This window comes from Heterodontus francisci, chromosome 16 (genome assembly GCF_036365525.1).
Source record: "Heterodontus francisci isolate sHetFra1 chromosome 16, sHetFra1.hap1, whole genome shotgun sequence".
NCBI classification, from domain to species: domain Eukaryota; kingdom Metazoa; phylum Chordata; class Chondrichthyes; order Heterodontiformes; family Heterodontidae; genus Heterodontus; species Heterodontus francisci.
Genome location: NC_090386.1, coordinates 92987161 through 93002380, shown reverse-complemented (window position 1 = coordinate 93002380; position 15220 = coordinate 92987161).

Genomic DNA, 15220 nt, shown 5'->3' with positions numbered 1-15220 from the left:
CTCCCGGAGAGCGATGGTTTGTTGTGCTTTACATAACCTGCTGCCGCAGAGGGGCGAGGCCTTGGCTGCTGAGGACTGAGTGAACGAGGAGTCCTCAGACGAGGAGGAAGATGAGGAATCTGATAACCAGCTGCAGCATCTTGAATCACGAGGGCCCGCATGTCTGCAATGACACAGGCGGAAGGGAGGCTCGGGAGGCTCTTATATTCACTCATTTCACCCGACCTCTACCACTGCAGTCAAGCAGCCGAATAAAGAATTACATTCCAAACACACTAATGGCACTTACTTCTACTCTTAGTCCAGATCCTCTCAGACATCATTAACTGGTGCTTCAGCAGAGTGCTGAACAAGGTCGCCCCCATCCAGCCCTTGGGTAAACTCATGCCTTTCTTGCACTGACAGACGGTCAACAACAATGAATGCAAAGTTACATAATCCAAGTCCAACATTTGTTACAAAAAAAATTGACACAAGCAGGGTCTTTACCCGTCCATAGACCCATGAGACCCAAGTGCATCTAGTGCTGTTTCTTAATTCTTCTATGAGTGCTCCTACGTGGTGCCCTCCTCCTTCACTGCCAGCTGAGGTGCAGGCAGGGTGCTGATTCTGTAGCCCTGTGGCCTGGGATGACCTTGGTAGCCGTCCTATGGCTGCCTGAGGCCTGGAGGGCCCCAGCGTGCTGAGGGGCTCCTGCACGGCTGTAGGAGGCACTGGTATCACTGGCAGAGGGGTCAAGGAGCCAATTTCCAATCCAGGAACCCTGACAGGAGCCACCAGAAGCGACAGGCAGCTGGCTCCTCCTCCCTTGTAAGGCACACTTGCTGACCTGAGAGGGATGAGGACCTGGTGCAGGTCTGACAGCATCTCCAACTTCCACTGATTGGCCTGCTAGATGTGGCTCTCCATCAGAGTCGTCAATCTCTCAATGGAGGAGGCCACGTGCTCAGGCAAAAGGGAGATGGCAGCAGTCGTGGCCTGAATGGAGTCCTGCAGCCAGGGTGTGCATACCCTCTGGAATCTCCATCAGATCGTCACACAGCTCACGCTGGACTTCCAACATCTGCCACCTCATGGATGACTCCAAAGGCACATCATCAGCCTGGGGCTCAGTATGGGCCTGGCCTCCCACACTCCAAGTGTCAGTGTCCTTGGCTGTCACAGTCTCTATTAGCTGGTCAGGCGTGTGTCTGGTGCTCTCACCAGGCTGTGACCCCGAATCTACTCGCAAATGTATACCCAATGAGGTGAAAGTATCGGCGCTGACCCACTTACCGCCCCCCAAAGGGCACCAAGTGACCTTCTCACCCTTGGGAAGGTCATTGATGCACTTGCAGCACTGTAACCAGGTTCTCTGGACGACTCCCCTAGGATTTGTCATTGCTCGGATCCATTTCAATTCGGATCCTTATTGGTGGCTTTCAGACGAGACTTTCACCCCTTCAGGTCTGGCTGAGGGTCGCCAACTCTGATTGGACGTATCACTGGAGGTTTCATCATATGACCTCAAACCTCCAACTGCCCATCCCCCACACTCCCACATTGGCCAACTTGCACGTCTATCCCAGTGGCCCTTCCACAGCCAATTGGAAAGTGAACCATATCTTTATTATCTGAATGGCTGTTTCTTGATCATTGAACAACCTTTTCCCCATCTCCAATATTTTTATAATAAACAAAAGTGTTCAAAGAGCATTAAAAAATGCACAATGATTTTTGAGGCCAGCTGTTATTTGGTTGGCATCTTTCCATCTCCGAAAGATGATGCACATGCAGCAAACAATCCATTTAGGTTCCGAAGAAGGGTCACTGACCCGAAACGTTAACTCTGCTTCTCTTTTCACAGATGCTGCCAGACCTGCTGAGTGATTCCAACATTTCTTGTTTTTATTTCAGATTTCCAGCATCTGCAGTATTTTGCTTTTATATCCATTCAGGTAGTTTGTCTTCTCTTGTTAATGGCTGTGAAGGCCAATCTTTGACAGGCAGGTTCTGCCATAAGTGCTGCAGGTGAAGCTGCCAAGAGACACTATGAACCCAGCAGTGCTCTGGAAATTAATCCTCAATTCCAGGAGACAGCAGGACAAGCCTAGAGGGTTAGCAACTCGATGTTGGGCTGGATTTGAACCAAGGTCCCAGACGTGGAAAGTTAGTGATGAGGACTGAGGGTCACAATCCCAAGTGCACCGCGTGCAGCCATCATCTCCACATCTGACTTAAACACATCGTGCATTTCCATCCTTCACTCACCTCAGTCAAAACCACTCATTATTCCTAGGTTATCCTGGAGGGTAAGAATAGTCCAGGCTCCTTTCTCAATGACCAACCACCTCCCTAAATATCTCTCCTCACCCCCTGCACTGTCACCTCAGCACCAAGTGCAAAAGGCACAGGGATTTCAACATTGCCGAGATTGAGATGATCCCTGTAACTGTCTCCTCTATGTCTCCCATTTCCATCTGCACCAGTGTTTGTGTCCCTCCCGGTCTCCTAACTGTACCAACCTTGGATTCCAATCATTCTGCAGTTTCTTCCTCATCTTTTCCAACATTTTCCAAACTCACCTTATCTATGAAACCCACCTGCTGCTCTCTGGACCCACTTTGTAGGCGTCCAGCTGGCATTGCCTTTGGTTTGGTCCATGTCCCAAACCTCAATCTGCTGCTATTATTCCATCTCCTCATTGATCACTCTCTTAGGCTTAATCAGACTGTTCTCAGCTCTGGCATCCTGTTTGACCCCGAGCTCAGTTTCACACCATGTGTCCCCACTATTGCAGAGACTGCTAACTGCCACCTCTGCCCCTGCACTGCTGAAAGTCTCTCATGTGCTTGCATACTCAATTACTCCAATGCTATCCTCTACCCTTTATAAACTCCAACCTGCTTGAAACTTTGTTGCATGTATGCTGTCCTACAGGAAGGTCTGCTGATCCTTCACCCCTTTTCTCATTAATGTTCTCTAGTTCCGAGTCCCACAGAGCATTAAACTTTGAATCCTGATGTTCATCTTCAAATATCTTTCCTGGCCTTGTCCTACTCTCTCTAATTTAAGGAGAACTCTTCAGTTTCCTCCAGCCTTATGTTGCCCTCTCTGTTCCTTTAACTCTGGTATTTTGTGCATCTTCCTCTCCATTTGCCCTGCCATTGGTGGCAGAACATTCAGTGGTTTCAGCCTTACCCTCTGGAAGTTGTTCAAACTCTCCATCTCACTCTATAAACTTTCTCCAGACTAATCTCACCCTTCCAGGTTCAATGTCGGTTTTTCTTATGTCTATCCATGAAGCACGTTGGCATGTTTATTTTATGTTATAAGCCGTATCTGCAAGTTGGTGTTGATGTGTTCGACCCATTACATCATCAAGTTCCCCAACTTCAACCTACGTTATTTTAATGACATGTCGGGGCCCTCCTCAGTCTTTTCTCCAGGCCGTCGCCTGATCTTTTGTAGTAATTTGGGAAATGACACTCAATTAAAGTGGAAAACTCTTGATCATATTTATTGGCAGGGATGGACAAGCAAAGATAGCTTAAAAATATGAAATCATACAATCTCACAGCACAGAAGGAGGCTCTTCGGTACTGTGGGTGTACTAACACCCCAAGGACTGCAGCGGTTCAAGAAGGCAGCTCACCACCACCTTCTCAAGGGCTATTAGGGATGATCAATAAATGCTGGCCTAGCCCATTATGCTTGCGCTGACTCGTTGAAAGGGCTATCTGAGTGTTCTTCCTGAGTCTACAGTGGTTCCAAAGACCATTGCCAGCCTCCATTCGGGCTCCTATCAATCACCACCCAACCTCCTTCCCAAGACCTATCTGTGAGGGTGACAGTGAGCCAGCTCCCTCTGGATGTATAATTGATGTCGGCAGTTTGTCAGCAATATCCTGATGAGGCTCAATTTCAGGTGAGCCTCGGGCTTTTGTCCTCTGGCACTGGCTCCCAGGACTGAAAACAAGCCAAAACAAATTCCTGCCCAATAGTTTACCAACAACTGAAATAAGACTAAATGGGCTGTGAATCTCTGGCTTATCTCTGTCACATTTTTTGAGAAGGGGTGTTATGTTTACCATTCTCCAGTTCTCTGGTACAAGTTTCCTTTCGAAGGAATTTTGGAAAATGATAATCAGACCCTCTTCTATTTTTTCCTTAGTTTCCCTCAAATTCAAATCATCAGATTCCTTAAATTGAGTATCTTGTTTAATACCATTTGACTTTGAAAATAACTTCCACTAACTGTGTTAACGTATAATCATGGGGCTGAATTTTACTTCAAGCGAGGAGGTTCTGGTGCCAGGACCGAAAGTGGGTCCTGAGATGGTGGGTGGATGGTTCTCTCCAATTCCCTTTTAAAACCCCTGATTGTATCTGCCTCCACCACCCTCTCAGATAGTGCATTCCACTCACTCCGTAAAAAAGCTTTCCCTCATGTTGCCATTGCTTCTTTTGCCAATCACCTTAAATCACTGTCTAGGTAGTTCTACAATGCCAAACTCTACTTCCTTTATGAAAATGTCATCTACAATAACTTTGCCTCCTTAACTGAATGGTTGTCACAAACATTGCGAGTCCTTCACTAGGTATTCTCGAAGGTTCAGCATTACTTGTCACTCCTATAAGCAGATGTTGTGTCTCTTACAATCTGGAGTTAATATTTTCTGTCCAATATCTAAAGTGACCCATGAACCATAAACTAGAAGCTTTGTTTGGATTCCGGTTACTAAAGGCCAGCTCGGGTATAAAATTTAAACCCAACCCGGGCCCGATCCAACCACATCTAACCTTACGCGACCCGCGCCCGACCCGACCCAACTTGACTACTGGAAATGAATGACGCTTACTCTTATTTCCCTTTCCCTCTCTGCCCAAAAGGCAGCACTGCCACTGTGTCCAACCCGACCCGAATGCCAGACCCGGAAGAGCGACCCGACCCCAACACGTCGTCGGGTTCCCTCCAGGTAGCCATGCTCTGCTGGTTACTACAATCTCTCACATTCTGCCATGTGCATTTTCCTATTTTTACAGAAGCACTTTCGGGTGATGAAACACAATTGTAAACCGCCAAACTGGTTTATTTTACAAGAAATAAAGTATAGTTTTCACAGCATGATTCCTCCATTTCCTATCACTCCTCAGCCATGTAAAATAATAAAAACTGTTGCTGCTACAATACAAGGCAAAAAACGCACTCTCAACCTGGCAGTTCCTAAGCTAATTTAAGGAAAGTCCACCATGAAAATCTTGCCCTCGTCACTTGACCGATCGGGATGATCTCTCGCTTGCGGACAAAAATTCGTTTTTGTTTTATTAATCTACCTTGTTGGGAGAGGGGGCCATGATAATGACGGGTGTGAGGTCTAGGAGCATTCCTGCAAACATTTGGGCCAAATGGCCTGTTTCTGTGCTGTACAGTCCACAAGATTCTATGGGGGAAATTAAACCTCCAGAAAAATGGATGGGATTGGGTCAGATGAAACGTGAATGTCTAAAAAAAAATTTCAAACCTGACTCCAACGTGTGGAGCTGAGTGCCTCTATGGCATTGCTTGTGGGCCAGATCGAACACCTCCTGGGATCAGAGATGGGATCCTCACCCAGCCCCCACCACCACAACCTAACTACAGGCTTCCTACTTGATCCTAGCCTGCAGCCTTCTCTGGAGTATTTCCCATCCGAGGGAACAGAGCTTGTCAATGAGGCTGACTTCGAGGTGGGGAACCTGTTGGAAATAAAATCTTCATGCCCAGCATGTGGGGGAACCACAGAACCTGAACAAAACGCTCTCCCCCCATTCACAAAACCTGCCCCAATGAATATCAGGGCCGGTATCTCTGGAAAACCTTTATAATACTATAGATTTTTTCCCCTTTTATTTCATATGCTTTATAATCTTTTTTGTAGCTTTCTTAAATCCTTTATATTTGCCCTGACCTTTACTTTTATAGTCTGCCTTGTAATCTGGAAATAATTCTTTCATTCAAATTTGACCCAATCTCCCTATACATCAATGGAACCTCAATTTGCAAAACATTTCTTTTACTTACAGGAAATTAGTTAATGTCTATCCTTTCAATCCCCTGGTTTATATTTCCCATTTTGACCCACAGTTCTATTTGACAGTTTTGCCTTCCATTTAATATTGACGAGGCCCCTTGTTATCTTGCTTATCTTTTCCTAGTCAACTACCTTTGTCTTTATCTTTTACTTTCTATTCTTATACTGAATCTAATTATATTGTGAACACTATTTCTTAAATACTTTTCTGCGTTCTGGTTGTCTATCTGCTTCCCTTCTTTATGCAGAAGCAGGTAAAGTAGTCTTTCGTTCCCTGTTGGAGTGGGAACAAATTGACTGAGTATTGAACAAACTACAAAGAAAATACCTCTCCTTTTAGCCAATATGCAGCAAGACCTGGGTGTTCTCGTAAACCAGTCGCTGAAGGTAAGCATGCAGGTGCAACAAGCGGTAAAAAAGGCAACTGGTATGTTGGCCTTCATAGCGAGAGGATTTGAGTACAGGAGCAGGGATGTCTTGCTGCAATTATACAGGGCCTTGGTGAGGGCACACCTGGAATATTGTGTGTAGTTTTGCTCTCCTTATCTGAGGAAGGATGTTCTTGCTATAGAGGGAGTGCAGCAAAGGTTTACCAGACTGATTCCTGGGATGACAGGACTGATGTATGAGGAGAGATTGAGTCGGTTGGGATTATATTCGCTGGAGTTCAGAAGAGTGAGGGTGGGGGGGGAGGGATCTCATAGAAACCTATAAAATTCTAACAGGACTTGACAGGGTAGATGCAGGAAGGATGTTCCCGATGGCGGGGGAGTCCAGAACCAGGGATCATAATCTAAAGATACGGGGTAAACCTTTCAGGACTGAGATGAGGAGAAATTACTTCACCCGGAGACTGGTGAGCCTGTGGAATTTGCTACCACAGAAAGCAGTTGGGGTCAAAATATTGTATGTTTTCAAGAAGGAGTAAGATTTAGCTCTCGGGGCGAAAGGGATCAAAGGATATGGGGGGAAAGTGGGAACAGGTTACTGAGTTGGATGATCAGAATGAATGGCAGAGCAGGCTCGAAGGGCCGAATGGCCTACTCCTGCTCCTATTTTCTATGTTTCTATATTTCCCATATTCCAGTCTATTTTTTTGAAAATGATAACTCCATTGTTAATGCACACCTCTTTAATTCTTCTATAAATGACAACCTCAATTTCCTTCCAATATAAATAAAATTGGAGCATGAGTTATTCAATCAATTTAAACCTGCTATTGTTTTAATTCCATTAAGTACACTCATTGATATTTATTGCTTTGGACATTGGAGGCCACTTTAGCACTGAATGATGCAACATCTACGGCTAAGCAGATTATCATTGTCAATATGTTTATTTTTTAAGAGCAATTGTTGCACAAGATCTTCATAGATTGAGGCACGGTGCCACTCCAAACACCATAATTACAATGACATTATGCAATCTTTTCACACAAGAACATCCTCAGAACCCAGTAGATATGAATCATTTAGAAAGCATTCAGCCTTCTCAATCATTTCAATGTCTTGAACATTGAATAGAAGGTTTTGTATGGTGTAAGCCAATTTGTGAAGATCCTTTGTGGAATGCTATATTCTGCCTTTGTAGCTGCCATTCAAAAATCACCAGAGCAGATCTGTTTGAAAGCTACGAAGTGAGATGAACCTGTTTGATGATCATGAAGGATTGATCTGTTTCAAGAATATGACTGATAGACCATTTTCAAGGATATGATGAATGATGGGCCACGTTTCAGGCTATGAAGGATGTTGGACCAGTTTTGAGGTGATAACTGATGAACGACCTATTTAAAAACACGTTGAAGAATGAAGGCAGCAGATGAGCCAGCACTACTGCATAACCTCAAAATAATTAAGGACATATTTTGTTCTGTACTACATTCAGATAACATATCCAGTGATGTCACCTACAAAACACCAACTTGTTCATCGTGTACATTATGAAGTGATTGCAACAGATGACCTTGATGAGTCAGACTGTAATAACTTCCCGTACAGGTCAACAGTTTCACAATAATACAAGTACTTTGTGTAAAAATATCTATTTGTTTCAAGTAATTTATTTGTGATATGTTGCGATTTTGGCTGCATCTGCTCTGTACATTCCATGAAAACTAACAGACCTCCAGTCCCTTTCTCAAGAGATTATTTTAACATGAGCCCACCATTGTCATAGGCAAGCGGGGAGTCACAGCCACGTCAGATTCTGTCCTCCCCCAATGTTCACATTTGGATAGCTATCCATTAGGGAGGCACTGAGTAGAGATCAGTTGCAGGAATTCTGACTGATTTTAAGCCTCCCTGGGAAAGTGGGATCGTGAACAGTAGCATGTCAGCCCTAGTTAACTAATTCAGCAGTTATTGCCTCAAAACTGGTGCAACATCTTTCATATCCTTCAAACTGGTCGATCAGTCACATTCTTGAAACAGGTCAATCCTTCGTTGCCATCAAACAGGCTCATCTCCCTGCGTAGCTTTCAAACAGGTCTGCTCTGGAAATACTCAGTGGGTTAGGCAGCATCTATGAAGAAGCGGAGTCAACGCTTCAGGTCGATGACCTTTCATCAAAAGTTCTTACGTTACTGGTAACATCAACTGCTTCAAAATGAGGGAAAATAATGATGAGGTTGGATTTTATAGAGGCCTTGATGTCAGGATCCGTGGCGGAGAAGGCATGACGATTGCCCTGGATGAGGCCCGCCACAAACCCCAAAGCCAGCAGGGCCCGTCCCAATATTGCTGGCGGTGGTGAGGCCTCATGGCAGCCCACAGCCACTTGGCAATGGGACTGTAATTTAAATATTCAAGCTAATTAACTTACCTGAGCTAATGACATTCCTGTTGCCTCCTGAAGTGTGCGATCTTCATCCGGGCAGCCAGCACTGTTGCGCCTTCGGATCCCCATCCAGGGAAACGGGGCGCAACACCTGTGGGGAGGGGGGAGGTAAGTTTCTCAGTGCAGGAGTGGGGGAGCAGGGTCAAACTATTCTGATTGGTGGAGGGGATGGTGGGAAGGGGCAAAGTTAAAAGTTTGCCAATTTTTGCGGGGGCGGGGGAAGGGCAAGGAATAAGTGTATTGTTAATGGGGGTGAATGGGAGAGGGGCTGAAAACATGTATGTAATTTTTTAAAATCAGCTTTATTAAACTTTCCCTTTACACTTTTAAATTAAACGTAAGTGCTAGAAGCCCTTTAAAAGTGAAGCCGGCGCATGTGCAGTGGCGCCGGATGCTGTTGCTGGGGATGGCTCGACCTCCGCTCCACATCATCGTGGAGTTGGGGGGGGGGGGGGGGGGGTGCGGAGGGGAATGACCCACCTTGGCCATGTAAATGAGCTGCCACGTATAATATCGCAGTGGCTCCGCGGACTAAAACCCACATGTGGGCTGCCGTAATCGGTGGCGGCAACGTAAAATTCAGTCCATGGCCTTTGCATTATCTTTAATCTTCACCAACACCACAGGGTATTCATCACCATTTTTTTAATGATTTTATTCATCATACATTTTTTCAAACTGAACAAGACCCTTCCTGGATACAAAAAGTAAAAAAAAAGGAAAATATGCCACAGATATTTTATACATCCATCTGTACGAACAGCACAGTTAAACTCAGATAAGAATTAATAACCTATGTTGTGCAAAATAAACATATGGTACAATAAATACAAATTGACATTGGCTATAGTATTGAGCAATTCCAGATGCAGTACAGTTGCTTTACTAAGAACAAACACAACACTTCAAAAAGATTTAATTTGCTTGTGAAGTGCCTTGAGATATTTCAGAGGGATGTAGGAAGATACTACACTAGTACAAGATTTTCATTTGCTTTTTGAAGAACATCACCCGAGTTAACATTGTGAACAAGGTGAGAACTGTAATCATCAGGTTGTAGTGAGAGTCCCTGCTTGTTATATTGGGACAATGCTGATAAATAAAACAACAACTCAATTCTATTAGTTGTTCTGTCACAGTACAATTGCATAACAGTCCTTTTTGTTGCAATAAAGTTGTAGAGGAATATTTATTCCAAGGAATTCACTGGAACTCTGAAGAGATCAAAAAAATCAAAATGACAAGTACCCAATAAAAGTAAATGCAAATGCTGTTTTTAAGATACACTTTGTACCTCCACTATTTTTAAAACCACTTTGCAAATTCTGCTCCCTCTACAACCTCAATAGTGGAAGAGGATTGGCTGTGCCTGGAGCAAATGAAAGCAGGGTGAGCACATGAGAGGAACTTTTCAACATGACAACCTAATATTCCTGATTCTTCACATTCAGGACATCATAGAAGAACTTAATGTTCGGCCACGCACCCATTCTCACTCAGGGCAGGCAGCAGAGCCATCAATGCTGAAAAGGGTAATTGTGACCTTTCGTACAGAGTCAGCAGTCACAGTGGGGGCTGGAGACCTTTGGGCAGCTATTTTGGACAGAAACCAAGAGGTCCAGCAACCAACCTCTGCAGGCCTCTGAAGTTGTTTTTTTTACTCTTAATGCCAGGCGTAGTTCCCTGTCACAAGAGATGGGTCTGCACTGGAGGTAATAGGATACAATAGCAACAACTTACACTTAAATACCACAATTAATGGAGCAAAACATCCCAAGGCTTCACAGAAAAACTAGGGTCAAAAAAGGACATGAGCAAAATAATGAGGTATTAGTAGAGGTGACATAAAGCTGAGTCAGTAAGTTTTATGGAGGCCCTTAAGAGAAGGGAAGGAGGCAATAAGGCTGCGTTCAGTGAGGAATTCTAGAACATGTGGTCTTGGTGGCTGAAGGCATGGCTGCCAATGGTGAGGGGATGATGGGGTGGGGCGGAGGATAATGCAAAAGAGGCCAGTGTTAGATGTGTGGAAAGTTCGGCATTGTATAGCTGGAGGAGGTTGTGGGGCAGGGACATGCAGCGATTTAAATTTGAGGTATTGGGGTTCTGGGAACGCACATAGTTCAGCAAGGACCAGAGGGATGGGCAAATGGGACTTGAGGTGGGGTTAGATATAGCTGCAGAGTTTTGGGTAACCTGAAGATGGCTGACTTTTGAAGCAGGATCATAACATATCAGGATCATATTAGGCCCCTCATTAACATATGCAATGTCTTTTCCGGACAGCTATCAACAACTTGTATTTTTATAACAGCTTTAAGGTAGCGAAATGTTCTAAAAGCACTTGACAAACCAATCCCCATAAGGAGATATTACGGCAGACGGTCAAAGGCATAGGTTTTAAGGAGCATCTTAAAGGAAGAAGAGGAGGAAGAGAGGTGGAGCAGTTTAGGGAGGAAATTCCATAGCTTAGGGCCTTAGCACCTAAAGGCATGGTGACAGGATTAAAATTGGGGATGCTCAAGAGGCCAGAATTGGAGGAGGGCAGTTATCTTGGTTGTAGGGCTGAAGATTACAGAGGTAGGGAGGGGTGAGGCCATGGAGAGTGATGAGCTAGTCAAATCTGGAGGTAACAAAGGCATGGATGAGGGCTTCAGCAGCAGCTGAGGCAGGGATCGAGTTGGGTGATGTTATGGAGGTGGAATTAGGCAATCTTAACGATGGCTTGGCTATGCAATCGAAAGCTCATTTTGGGGTCAATAATGCCACCATGGTTGCGAACAGCCTGATTCAGCCTTAGACAATTGCCAAGTAGAGGGATGAGTTGATGGCTGGGAAACCGAAGACAATGGCTGCGGTCTTCCCAATATTTAGCTGGAAGAAATTTCTGCTCAATTGGTACTGGATGGCTAACAAGCAGCCTGACAATTTAGGACAGTGGAAGGGTCGAATGAGGTGGTGGTGAAGTACAGCCAAGTACCATCAACGCACATGTGGAAAATGATGCTGCATTTTTGGATGATGTTGCTGAGGGGCAGCATGTAAATGAGAAATAGGAGGGTGCCAAGGATAGATACTTGGTGCACCCCAGTGGTAACTGTGGGAGAGCAGGAATAGAAGCCATTGCAGGTGATTCTCTGGCTACAACTGGATAGAGTGCAGTCCCACCCAGCTGGCCGACGGTGGAGAAGCGTTGGAAGAAGATAATGCGGTCAACTATGTAAAAGGTTGGAAAGGGCAAGGAGGGATCGTTTACCTTTGTCAATGTCACATTTGTGACTTTTATAAGAGCTTTTATGCTACTGTGGCAGAGGTGGAAACCTGATCGATGAGATTCAAACATGTTCTGGCAAAGATGAACATGGATTTGGGAGGCGGCAGCATGCTCAAGGACTTTGGAGAGGAAAGGGAGCTTGGAGATGGGGCAAGGGCAAAGGGATGAAGGGCTTTTTTTGAGAAGTGCGATGGCGGCAGATTTGAAGGAAGGGGGACAATACCTGAGGATGCAGAACTGTTAACAAGATCAACTAACATGGGAGCAAGTAAGGGAAGTTAGGTGGTCAGCAGTTTCATGGGAATAGGATCGAGGGAGCAGGAGGGGAATATGCCCAGGTGAGATAGGAGAGGAACTCCTAAACAGCACCTGAACCAATATGGGATTGGACACACCTCAGGTCCATAAGGGCAATGGACACAGCACCTTTAAATTGGTGTTTTCCCCCAACCCCCGAAATAATGGGCGCAGGGGGTCCAATTTCTCTCCCTATGTCTCCAGATGATGTCACTGACGGCATTATGTAGGTGAGGATGAGAAGCTGGAAGTATAGATAGGAGTGTTCAGATTATGTCAATCTGGGTGCACTGACCTTGACCAGTGTCTGATATAGGAGAGCGCGAAACAGGATTTAAAACAACAATTCTTTCAGGGGATGCGGGTGTCACTGGCAAGGCCAGCATATGTTGCCCATCCCTGCTTGTCCTTGACAACTGAATAGCTTGCTTGGCCATTTCAAAGGGCAGTTAAGAGTCAACCACATTGTTGTGAATCTGGAGTCACATGTAGGCCAGGCCAGGTAAGGATGACAGATTTCCTTCTCTAAAGGACATTAGTGAACCAGATGCGTTTTTAGAACAATCAATGATAGTTTCATGGCACCATTACTGAGACTAGCTTTCAATTCCAATTGCAGATGACTCTCTTTCAGCTGTAGTTCCCTTACTTAGTCATAGAGTTATACAGCATAGAAATAGGCCTTTCAGCCCATTGTGTCTGTGCTGGCCATCAAGCAATCTATTCTGATCCCATTTTCCAGCACTTGGCCCGTAGCCTAAGCGATGGTGTTTCAAGTGCTCATCTAAATACTTCTTAAATGTTGAGGGTTCCTGCCTCTACCACCTCTTCAGGCAGTGCGTTACAACCACCCTCCGGGTGAATTTATTTTTCCTCAAATCCCCTCTAAACCTCCTGCCCCTTCCCTTAAATCTATGCCTCCTGGTTAATGACCCCTCCGCTAAGGAAAACGTTTCTTCCTATCTAACCTATCAATGCCCCTCATAATTTTGTATACCTCAATCAGGTGCCCCCCTCAGCCTTCTCTGCTCTTAAGGAAAACAACCCTAGCCTTTTCAGCTGAAATGCTCCAGCCCAGGCATCATCCTGGTGAATCTCCTCTGCACCCTCTCCAGTGCAATCACATCCTTCCTATAGTGTGGTGACCAGAACTGTGTACAGTACTCCAGCTGTGGCCTAACTAGCGTTTTATACAGCTCCATCATAACCTCCCTGCTCTTATATTCTATGCCTCGGCTAATAAAGGCAAGTATCCCATATGCCTTCCTAACCACCTTATCTACCTGTGCTGCTGTCTTCAGTGATCTATGGACAAGTACACCAAGGTCCCTCTGACCCTCTGTACTTCCTCGGGTCCTACCATCCATTGTATATTCCCTTGCCTTGTTAGTCCTCCCAAAATGCATCACCTCACACTTCTCAGGATTAAATTCCATTTGCCACTGCTCCGCCCATCTTACCAGCCCATCTATATCATCCTGTAACCTAAGGCTTTTGTCCTCACTATTTACGACAACACCAATTTTCATGTCATCTGCGAACTTACTTATCATACCTCCTATATTCCCGTCTAAATCATTAATATAATCATTTGTTTCAACATCAGGGCTTTGAGATGGGATTCTAGGGCTGAAATGTGGCCAGGACATGAAAGATTTAGTAAAGGGATTCTGAAAAAGGCTCCATGATTTTTGGAAACATTTGAAAGTAGTATGCAAGTCAAACATTGTATTGCTCAGTCCGAAAGCATGACCCCGAGCTTCCGGTTGCTGGACATTTTAACACACCCCCCTGCTCTCATGCTCACATCTCTGTCCTGGGATTGCTGCAGTGTTCCAGTGAACATCAACGCAAGCTTGAGGAACAGCATCTCATTTACCGATTAGGCATGCTACAGTCTGCCGGACTGAACATTGAGTTCAATAATTTCAGAGCATGACGGGCCCCCTTTTTACTTTTATTTTTAGTTTTTTTTTGTGTTTATTTTATTTCAGTTTGTTTCTACTGTGCCTACCCACTCTGTGTTTGTATTTTTCATGATTGTGCTTGTGGCTGTTCAGTTTTCAGTCCATTAACACCCTATCTGTATTAATGCTTCGTCTTTCAGCACACAATTAACATATTGTTTGCCCTTGCTCCATGACCTTCTGGTCAGCTATTCTGTGACCTTGTCCTATCAACACCTTCTCTTTTGTTATCTCTTGCTCCACCCCCGCTTTACTTGCTTAAAATGTTTTACCTTTCTTATATCTGCTAGTTCTGAAGAAGGGTCACTGAACTGAAACGTTAACTCTGCTTCTCTCTCCACAGATGCTGCCAGACCTGCTGAGTATTTCCAGCATTTCTTGTTTTATTTCAGATTTCCAGCATCCGCAGTTTTTGCTTTTATTGTATTGCTAATTATCAGCTGTGTGTTTTTTGCTTCTGAACAATTATAAATCTTGCAAATAAACCGGATTTCTTTTTTATACTGATAACATGATGATTCTGTATTTTGAACAGGTAGGAGTGAATGAGTAGCCTGTATAACTTCAATTGTGAAATACCATAGCAACTGTCTTTTTGATGATCAGAGACACAGTCCTGTCAATGAAACTGCTTTCTTTTGCAAGCAAAAAGTTGGAGAGAACCCAAATGGTGAAACTACACAGTGATTAAGTAATTAACTGAGTTATCAATTTATTCACAATGATAATTAAGGTGGCATTCACTTTTAAAATACACGAGAGAATATTCAGTACACTTGCCTGGGATAAGAATC